Raw genomic sequence first — 11298 nt, forward strand, 5'->3', positions numbered from 1 at the left:
CTTGTTCGTGGTGTTCAAGACTCGATGTCTCATTATTGTCTGTTACCAATGAATCGTAGTTGACTGCGTCTACATCAAAAGGGTACAATCCGAATCGCCGAAAGCCATTCACCAAGGTTGATGTTAAATGAATTATCTTTCCAATGGCCTTTTGAAGCAGAGGTGCGATTTCACTTCTTGGAAGTATTTCACCTCCGTGATCGATTCTCCATTTCGTTAATGATTGATTCCAAAAAGATTTCAATGGCCGGAAAAATGAAATGTCGGGTGGTTGCGTAATTTGCGTGCTGTTCGGTGGTAGACATATCAGTATTATAATTGCTTTCAGACACAGCTCCACGTGGCTTTTGTGGCCGTCTACAAATACTACAACCGGTACAGCAATCTTCTCTGTCAGCAGCCATGGATGGAACACGTCGCGAAGGTACAAATAAAACGTGTCCCTATTCATCCATCCCGTTTCCGTTCTCCCAGCTGCCCAATTCGGTGGTAATTTTTTGAAAATTTCTCCGGGAATCCGTTGCGTGTATGGTAATAGCATTAGAGTTGGCGCTAATGTTCCGGAGGTGTTGGCGGCAAATAAAGCAGTCTAGGACTCTTTATCGGAATTGTCAACACGACCATAAAGATGACGGGTTCCTGTGGCAGCTAAAACCATTTATTTAGTCGGTATTGTGCGCACTGCGGTTTCGTCCATGTTAAATATTCTCGATGGATCCTTTAAAATATATCCGTGACCCTCCGCTTGGATGTATCCTTTAATTTCCGTAAACCAGTGCCTGATCTGGCATTTGGATACAGCAGCTCGGTGCTTCGGAAGCACACTTGGGACACGTCGAGCTTCATCCATTTTCCTCCCGGAATGCCTCCTTTAAACTTTGTCTTCCTTCCTTGAACGTAATGTGCCACACATGCGGTCAATTTCTTTTTTATTGACAGGGAATCCCACTTTGGCCATATCCAAAACCCAAGAAACCATGCGGTTTTCTTCATCGTATGTTAAAACGGTGGGCGCTCCAGGTTTCTCTTGTTGGGAGGTTGTTTTCAATTTATCCCGCAGCGTGCTCTCCGGGATTCCACTGGAACGAGATACCTGACGGATCCGGTTACCCTTCCGGATTGATGCCAGTGCTGTTGATAAATGTTTCAGTGAGTACTGCAAATTTTTCCGTGACGGCATTCTGAAAAGTAAACACACGGAATTAAGCCGAAGTCAAAAACAAAAATTCGTGATTCCGCGCAAGAGATTTTCTGCTGTATTTCACTCTATATGCATGTCACTATTCAAATAACCACTATTCAAATACAACACATTCTAAGCACAAACGCTCGAACGCAGCGAAAAAATGGCGACTGACAGGATCCGCAAGTGATTTTCTTTTTCTCTACGCGACAGCGGATGTTTATTGTTGTTCATTTCAACGCAGCACATATGTATCTTCATACAGTAAAGCATGCCACACAATGACAATTGAGGCTCAACATAGCATTTAATTGACATAAATCATTAATTTGATTTAAAATGCGCGGAGTTAGGCGGTGCGCAGAATTAGGGCGGTTTACGGTAGTAGTGAGTTTGTTTGCCTAATTAAAAGTACATACAGAAACACCAAATTGTATTCTTAAAACTGATTTACACACAATTGTAATACCCTAAGATTTGTTGAATTTCATATACAGGTAACAAACATAGATTTAAAGCAGATCTTTTGCATACGTAGAACACCGTAATTTGTAAACCCGGTGTCCGAAAGGATATTCTAATTCTGCTTGCAATAATATTGCCACATTCATCAAACAATAATCCAGAAGTTGAGATATCCGTCTTCCATAAGAGCAACACAGTTATTTCATTTTCATCTATAACTAGAATTCTTTTGAAATATTTTCCTAGGGTTTTTGAAGCGGGGTTTACTTACATAACACGAAACTATTCGTTTGCTGGTCAAAAACTCGCAATTTATACCAAACCTTGGACTTTTTTCTTATAATGCGTTTATTTTTCCAGGCTCATTTGCTGTAGCTTTGCGGAGCCGATATTCATTGTTTAGATTACAAAATTAATTAAAACCAACGTTAGTAAAGCGGGGGCCGATTACTTGCAGCTATCTCGAGGTTAGGGGTAACAAATTGTAACAAATGGATGGCAGGGTAGGGAAGGTTTCGAGAGCAATGTGCTCTTGATCTCTGAAAAGAAATGCTGCGCAATATCTTTTAGCCGTTAACGCGAGCCCTTACGACATGACTATAGGATAGGACTCAGTAGTTTGCTCTTCGTTTGTTCAGTTAAGGATTTGGGTGTTATCATCGACTCTAAAGTCAGATTCAATGAGCACATCTCCATGATAACTGCTAAAGCATTCGCCACATTAGGTTTCTTGAAACGAAACACAAACGCATTCCAGGACATCTGCGCGCTGAAATCACTATACTGTGCTCTCGTCCGCAGTCTTCTAGAGTATGCTGTTGTTGTGTGGGCACCCTTTCACGCTATTCAAGCTAACAGAATCGAAGCCATTTATTGAAACTTCGTAAGATTACGTGTTCTGTCCTGGAACGATTCGGTAAATCTGCCGCCTTACGAAGAACGGTGCAGGCTGATTGACCTGGACACGTTGGCAGCAAGGAGGAAACTACTTCAGCGTCTCTTCGTGTTTGGATTTCTTAACGGTGGCGTGGATTGCAACTCTCTTGTGAGCCAAATCTACATCAATGCTCCTCAAAGAGTTCTACGTAGTTACACGCTTCTGTGGCAACCTACCCATCGGACCAACTATGGATTCAACGAACCGTGGACTTTGTGCTGTCGTGTGTTTAATGAAACGTTTGATGTGTATGATTTTAACATTAGTAAGTCTACTTACAGACATAGAATTCGACACCTAGCCTAGAAAATATCTGTACAACATTATGTTGAAGATTTAATTAAATATATATATAAATAAAAAAATCTCGAACGAAGCGACACTCTGATGAAAAAGACAAACATGGGGGTACACCGATGGGCAGCTAACAACTTGGGAGAACACAAGATGACACTAAATACTAAATCCTCAGATCTATCCGTTTTAAAAACACATAAATTAAATTCAAATTGTCGAGATCTCGGCTCGCGGGACCTTGGACTTGGATTGGATAAACTAAAAAAAAAATGCTTGCCAAAAATTCAAAAAATGATCAATTTTAACTAAACTACTGGGAACCTTTTCATCAAACGACAACACTCTTCGGACACTTTCAGAAGAAAATAGAAATGTAAGTGTAAATAATAATAATGATGAAAATATTTTATCAACCGACGTACTTCCAACAATTTCTTCACATAAACAGAATTCGACTGAAATTTTGATTTATGTACTGTCAAAATTTCAATCGCATGAAAAGCCCAGCTAAAATGAAGGAAATCTATCAAAATTTATTATGCTCATCCTTCTCGGTCATTCTGGCAACTGAAACAAGCTGGGACGAAAGCGTGAAAAGTGAAGAAATCTTTTTTAATGCCTTTAATGTATTCAGAGACGACAGAAATTTTCATGCAACTCAGAAGAAGTCAGGCGGTGGACTCCTTATAGCTCTTTCGGCCAATTTTAACTCAGAACTCATCTTTACACCAAAATTTACAGAAATTGAGCATATTTGGGTGAAATCACACATAGCCGGTGAAACGCACGTGTTCGCCTCAGTGTATTTTCCACCAAACCATGCTCATAAAAGCACATATGAAGCCTTCTTCCAAAGTGCTGAACAAATTCTATCTGAGCTTCTTCCTGAGGTTAAATCTATAGAGACTTTAATCAACGCCATGCTGACTTCATTCTGGACTCTGAAAATGAATGCATCTTTGACAAAACTGCTAATTTGGACTTTTTACTAACGAATGTTTATGAAGATTTCTGTGTGACCGAATCATTAAATCCACTGTGGAAAAATGAAGCGTTTCACACAGCAATTGAATATTCTTTATTTGTGCATGAAAACCAAAGACCCAACGACTGCGAATACGAAGAAGTCTTTGAATACAAATTAGCAGACTACGAAAAAATAAAATTTAATTTAAACAGTGTCAATTGGCAATTAATTTTAAGGAATGTAGGAAATGTCGAAATTGGTATAGACGTGTTCTACAAAATTTTACCAGAAATAATTTCGGAAGAAATTCCTTTGAAAAAGACGCAACAGAAACACACAAAATCCAGTCTGGTGAGCATGATTGATCGCCCACGGTTGCTACTCTGTTATTGCCAGACCAGCTGTAATTACACAGAGAACCAATAGACGCTGCTTGGGACTAGCAATCATCCTCAATGTGTAAAAACTGGTGATCTCGAATAAGGCAATACCAGCGCTAGCCGCGCCTGAACGCAGGTCAACAAAGGAATGGGTAGGAATGTGTTGACGTGACACTCGCTTTGATGGAAGCCGAGGAGTCCTCTGCACTTCCACGAGGAATCACAGGGATGTTGGGTAAGAGGGTTGGGTTTGCAGCAGGATTCGTTTTGGTAAACGATAAGCTGAATTGATGTCCTAACGATAGTATAACGCGAAGGAGCTTGGGATTGAACCCACGGTCTTCTTCTCAGTAAGCAAAAACGGTTGCTCTAAGGCCACCGAGCCCCTCATATCACATCATACCGTTACTCAAGTTGTTATTACTATTCAAAAATCCAGTCTGGTATAACAGACAAATAAAACACATGAAAAATCGGAGGCAAAAAGCACATAAATTTATAAAATACACAATAGTAGTAATAATTTATTAATTTATTTGGATATATGCGATCAACTGAATTTAGCTATCAGTACTGCATTTGAAGAATATAATGTAAAAACAGAACATGAAATAAAGTCCTGTTTAAAAAACTTCTTTAATTACGTAAAAACCAAATTAAAATTTGACAATTTTCCTTCAATAATGCATCTCGACGAAAATGCAATCCATTTGCAAATTTTTTTTCAAAAAATCTATACGACATTTTCTGAAGAAGATAGCGACCGTGATTATTCTGCATTTTTTTCCAGAATTTTCAAGGGACATTGCCCTCAATGAACTTCAAGTGCAGGATGTTTTGCATGTTTTAAAAAGTTTAGACGCCTCAAAAGGTCCTGGACCTGACGGAATTCCTCCAGTATTTATTAAATGTCTAGCAATGGAACTCACTTCTCCATTGTTCTGGATTTTTAATATATCCCTGGAATCTGGAACCTTCCCAAAAACTTGTAAAAGCTCATTCCTAGTGCCTATCTTTAAATCTGGCCGAAAATCTGACGTACGTAATTATCGTGGTTTAGCCATTATCGGTTGCATTCCTAAACTTTTCGTGGCAATTGTCAGCGAAAAATTATTTCTCCAAATCAAAAATAGAATTACTGACATGCAACACGGCTTTTTCAAGGGTCGCTCGACCTCGACAAATTTACTTGAACTTATAGACTATTCATTAAATGCAATGGATAATGGAAACCACGTGGAAACTCTCTATACAGACTTTAGCAAGGCATTTGACCGCATAGACATACCAATGCTACTTTTTAAACTGCAAAAAACTACAAGAGACAGCCCCCCTATGGGGTTGTACGAAATGGTGACGTAGGACTACGAGGTCATATATAATATATAATTACGGGATCAGGGCCGCGTTCGGGATTTAAAAAAAAACAGTTAGCACTGCATTAACTACTTATATTCAGGAAAAAGATACACTTCTTACTTCACTAACGTCCGAAAGGTAAAAGAGAGCGTGAATCGCTTCGATACTTCCTTTTGTAGACTATAGTTGCTGACTCGGATGATCGGCAACTGCGCTGGACTCTCCGGGTCGATGGCTGGAACTATTGCTGACTCCTACAGATTCCTATGGTTGGTGGATGGCTATGTTGAACTCGATGTTGCTAAGGGTCGGTGATTGCGGTTGTATAAGTGGTCCGCGTCGATGTAACTATATATTATTTATTAACTGCAGCAGGAGCTTGGGTTTTGTGTAAGAATATGAACTTGAGCGGGGTTCTCTCTTTTTATACTCTTTAGTATGACGCGTTTGACATAGATGGCCCACAGCGACTCACAAAAAGCTACTAATTCCGATCAATAGCGGTGCAGCTTCTACTTCCTTCTATGGATGCTCATGTGGGCTGCAGCTTGCTGTTTGCAGGCAGCCTTTCGTTGTGTACTGGAGAACACCACCACTCACCATGCGGTGATTGAATAAACACCTATTGTGAGACCGGATGGAATTAAACTTTGAAATCTGTGTTAGGGAAATCGCTTTTCGCAGGCAACTGGTGATCATTTTAATTATCATAGCAACAATTGAACATTCATGCAATTTTAAGCAGTGACACTTTGAAAAATGATTAAGTCTTAAATTTAACAGATGCGTGGAAAAAATTTTGATCGATTGGTGATTAAATTATTGAAATTGGTCCAGGGACAGCTGATTTGTTAACGTTCAAAATCTTTCATAATTTTTGTTACATGTTCCATTTTTGGTTTTCACAAAGTGTACCCCCATATAGAAATCACAGACATAGTCCTACGTCAAAACTGGAATTGAGTCAGGGCTCCTAAGATGGCTTGGATCATATTTAACTAACCGCCAACAAATAATTAAACTCAACGGAAAGAAATCGAGTCCAATTCAAGTAACTTCAGGCGTCCGCCAAGGCTCTCATTTGGGACCTCTTCTTTTTATTCTATACGTAAACGACATTTCTTTCATTCTCACAAAACTTAAATTGCTTATTTATGCCGACGACATGAAGCTCTTTTTGGAAATAAGAAATGAAGAAAACATCAATATATTCCGGAATGAAATACACATATTCTACATATGGTGCAAAAAAAGTCTACTAGAATTGAATGTAAAAAAATGTAACTTAATATCATTTAGCAGGAAAAGAACAACTTAAAATATTTCAATTGCACTAGGAAATCAAAATGTAGAAAAATGTGAAGGAGTTAGGGATTTAGGAATTATCTTAGACTCTAAACTAACTTTCATAGGCCATTACAACACAATTATTCACAGGGCAAATAACATACTAGGCTTTATCAAGCGCTTTTTCTATAACTTTCAGGACCCATACACAATTAAAATACTATATATCGCCTATGTGAGGTCAATACTGGAATATTGCAGCATTGTATGGTATGGCATCTCCTTTTTCAATCACGCACGAAGAAAGATTAGAATCCGTACAAAAACAATTTCTATAATACGCTCTTCGTAAATTAGGTTGGACATCATTTCCTCTTCCATCATATGAAGCACGCTGCATGCTTATAAACATACAAACATTAAAAGAGCGTCGTGAATATGCAATGGTTTCATTTGTAAACGATATCGTTTCGCAGCGCATTGACTCCACAGAACTTTTATCAAAATTAAATTTCCATGCACCTACACGCCCAAGCAACAATTCTGCAATCATTTGGCATCCACTCTGATTTATGATGATTTTATAACGGCAATGAATAATCCATTTAGTTTAAATACAGCATTTCACAGTGTAAAACGTTCCTGCTTAGTAGTTCACCTTTTCGCTGTTTTAAAAACCTTTTACAGTCTGGCGAGAAGTCAAAAACTGTCTTGTTTTAAAATTAAATTTAAAGTTGTTCTCAATCCCACCATAAAACTGTTCTATAAATCAATCATAAACTTCATTCGCAATTTTTTTATTAATGTCTTGATAAAATACTCTATAAACCTGTTCTATCATTATAAAAGCAATCATAAACCATTAGGTTTTAAATGAGAGCAAAAGGCATATAGTGTTGTCTTTTAGGCTTTTAAAAGTGTATCATAAAATCTCCTCTGTTTACAAATTGAACTTTAAGGATGGATCCTCATAGTGAATAAAAACCCAATTTATGACAAGGATAACTCGAAGGATAGACGAAGTTGGAGGAAAAATTCAAGCGATGCTAACGACCGAAGGGAAGGGAAGGTAAAATTTAGTTCTTTGGAAGCACGTCCGGCGGAACGGGTACCATCAACGACTGAGCATCTGGTGGAGAATAGTGAAGTGAGCGTGGTCCTCAAATTCATAAAACATTGTCAAAACAGTCTGAAAACAGACCAGCCTTCTCCAGACCTTGCGAATAGATGAAGATCGGAATAACTTGCGTCAGTACCGACAGCAAACCACTGAAACTGTCAGCTAGTGGACACTAGTTGGTTTCCGATCCATAGCTGCGATTTTATTCGGTGAAAGGGTTATCACTTGGAAAAAAAATCATTCAACCGTACATTCCTGCATCGTTTGATGGTGCACTTCGAGAACCATCCGGAAGAAAGAGAACTTTTCGGGAATGATCCAGGTTACAGCTGTGCAAAATGCGAAATGTTGTGAACACTTTCTGAGTTACTGCTTCCAAGCGAACTCTGATTCGCACAGCGCATCTATGGAAAAATACACAAACTTTGACGTTAACATTTTGTAGGCAACATTGCCGCCATAAATGCTGCCATAAATCTGAACGGATTGGGATCAAGCAAAATGGCTTTAGATAAATACAATACAGTCTACAAGTTTTCTTCATAAAAACCATTTCAAAACCATATGAATTTGTTAAGGATTTCTTGAAAGCAAAATAGCTTTGTCAAAAATGGCCCATGAAAATCAACTTTTATGCCTCCGCTATATTACAATTATTTTGTTTGTTTTTACAATCTTGGATTTTCAATTTATATTTCCTTGGATATAACTTTATTTTAGTTGATTTAGCAATGAGAAATATTTAGAATGCAAAAACATGAGAAACAAAAATCTCGGCTAAGCTTAATGATCGCCTTGAAGAATATATTTTATTTTCTTAATGTAAAATAATTAGTTAAATCGATGTTTTCCGTGTGCGGACTCAAGTTTTTCGATGTTTTCACACACATTTCATATCAAATTTTGTATGGCACCTAAAACTAGGCCACTTCATGAGAACTATTTTATAATTTTGAAAATTTGGCAGGATTTTTATACGATCAGTTTTTATTGTAATTATTTTGATAAGATCGGATGGTATTTATGAATCCTTTTTTATCTTGATTGTTATTTTTCTAGTGAACTTAGCAAGTGGCTAGGGCAAATGGCTCGGATAATGCTTTTAATTGTTACCAAATAGCTTATATTGTAGCTTAAATACGGCTTTGAAATGGATTTCAATGCGTTTATCATACAACCATTTTGCAGTAAATCAATCTTGAAGAGCTTCGAAAATACACCTTTCAGAACCTTCTCCAGGGTGGGCCAACTAGACAAATTCTAGCATCAATGGCAAAGCAGTCTTGACCAGGGTTTTATGAATGTTGTTTTATCAGTCCGCATCGTGCTCTCTTGCCGTGTGGATCTATTTGCTTTTTGCTGAAGGAAGTGTTACTACTACCTAAAGCTACAACAAATTTAAACAGCACTTTTCAGTGCTCAACCTGTAAAAAAAAAATTTCTACCTTGTTCAACTCTTATTCCTCTTCGATCCTTGTTTGGACCCTACCCGAGGTAATCCTTCTTGGATATCGATTTGGAAAATTCCTCTTCGATCCTTCAGATTCTTATAGTAATCTGCTTGGAAGTCGATTTGGATAAAAATTTACTGCCGCCATGGCGCCTAAACGCAAAAGAAAGGGGCAAACTCTTGACCCCCCTTCTGATGAAATTAATTTGAGTAATCAATTTGATTTGCTCACGGATGATGAGAATGATCCATCATCCAAGAAAAATTCCAGTAAACTTTCTCGGCTTAATGCCAAGAAAGAAAAGATTCCCCCTATTGTGATAACCACTTCCGATTTCCATGCTCTTCGCATGGAACTTTTGAATTTCGTGAAAGTTAAGTTTTCACTACAAATTGGACGTCGGGGTGAAGCCGTGTATTGGCTGAAACCTTGGACGGATTTAAATGTCTTCTCAAGTATCTTACTGAGAAGAAGCACAAATTTTTTACTTACGACACCAAAACTGAACGTGTGTTCAAGGTTGTCATGAAAGGACTGCCCAGTGGTGAATCCCTGGATCAGATCAAAGATGAACTGGCAAAATTACTTGGAGTTGTGCCACTCCAAGTAATCAAAATGAAAATGAAATCCCGTCCTGGCGATTCGCGCAACGGGATTTCTAATGATTTTTATTTAGTTCACTTCAAGTCTAGTGAACTAAACAACCTTAAGGCCTTAGAAAAAGCTAGCCTTATGCTCCATGTCCGAGTGAAGTGGGAACACTTCAGGAAGACTGGAGGACATTTCCAAAACCTCACCCAGTGCCGTAAGTGCCAGGGATGGGGTCACGGAACTAAAAATTGCTACATGCCAGCTAAATGCATGAATTGTGGTGATTCCTCTCACGTAAAGGACGACTGTCCTGTGAAGGAAGATCCTAAGAAATTTAAGTGTTCAAATTGTGGTGAGAACCACAAGCGATCCTACAATCTCGTTCTAACCGACAGGTAGGAAACGCTCCACGTTTCCGACCAGGTACAAATTCCTCTGCTGTTAACAACGGTCAGCGAGGAACAAATTCTACATTCGTACCCGTAGGTACAAATATCACCCCTGCTTCAAATGTTTCATCTGTACCTACTCCCCTCGTGCTAAAAATGTTCAGCGAGTTAATGGAGCTACCTATGCTGCCATTGCAGCGGGTAGAAATCAAAATACTAACCAACGTTTTAACGGAAATTTTGACAATTTTGACTTAGGAAGCATTACTGCCCCTAAAATGGAATTTTTACAGAATTCATTAATTGACATGATTTCTGATATGCTTAAATCTAACTCCATGTTTGATGCTATTAAAACTGGAGTAAAATTTGCAAATAATATTGTCATTACTTTAAAATTCAGTAATGGATTTTAAAGCATTAAACATTTTAAATTGGAATGCTCGATCTCTTAAAGATAATGAAGACGAGCTATTTAACTTTTTGAGAGTTCATAACGTGCATATTGCCGTTATAACTGAAACGTTCCTTAAACCTGCCCATAAGGTTAAGAAGGACGCAAATTACTTGATTTATAGAAATGATCGTCTTGATGGACCCTGTGGTGGCGTTGCCATCATTATTCATAGACGAATCAAACATAAAATTCTTTCTTCATTTGAAACCAAAGTTTTTGAAACTTTGGGAGTTTCTGTTGAAACTAAATTTGGACAACTTACGTTTATAGCTGCCTATTTGCCATTCTTATGCGTAGGCCAACAAAAGAATTTTCTTAAAGGTGACCTCCAGAAACTTACCCGTCATAGGTCTAAATTCTTCATTATTGGTGATTTTAATGCAAAACACCGCTCATGGAACAATGCTCAAAGCAA

This window comes from Ochlerotatus camptorhynchus, unplaced genomic scaffold (assembly GCF_037179485.1).
Source record: "Ochlerotatus camptorhynchus isolate MF236.1 unplaced genomic scaffold, CSIRO-AGI_Acam_v1.1 ptg000330l, whole genome shotgun sequence".
In the NCBI taxonomy this organism is placed as follows: Eukaryota; Metazoa; Arthropoda; class Insecta; order Diptera; family Culicidae; genus Ochlerotatus; species Ochlerotatus camptorhynchus.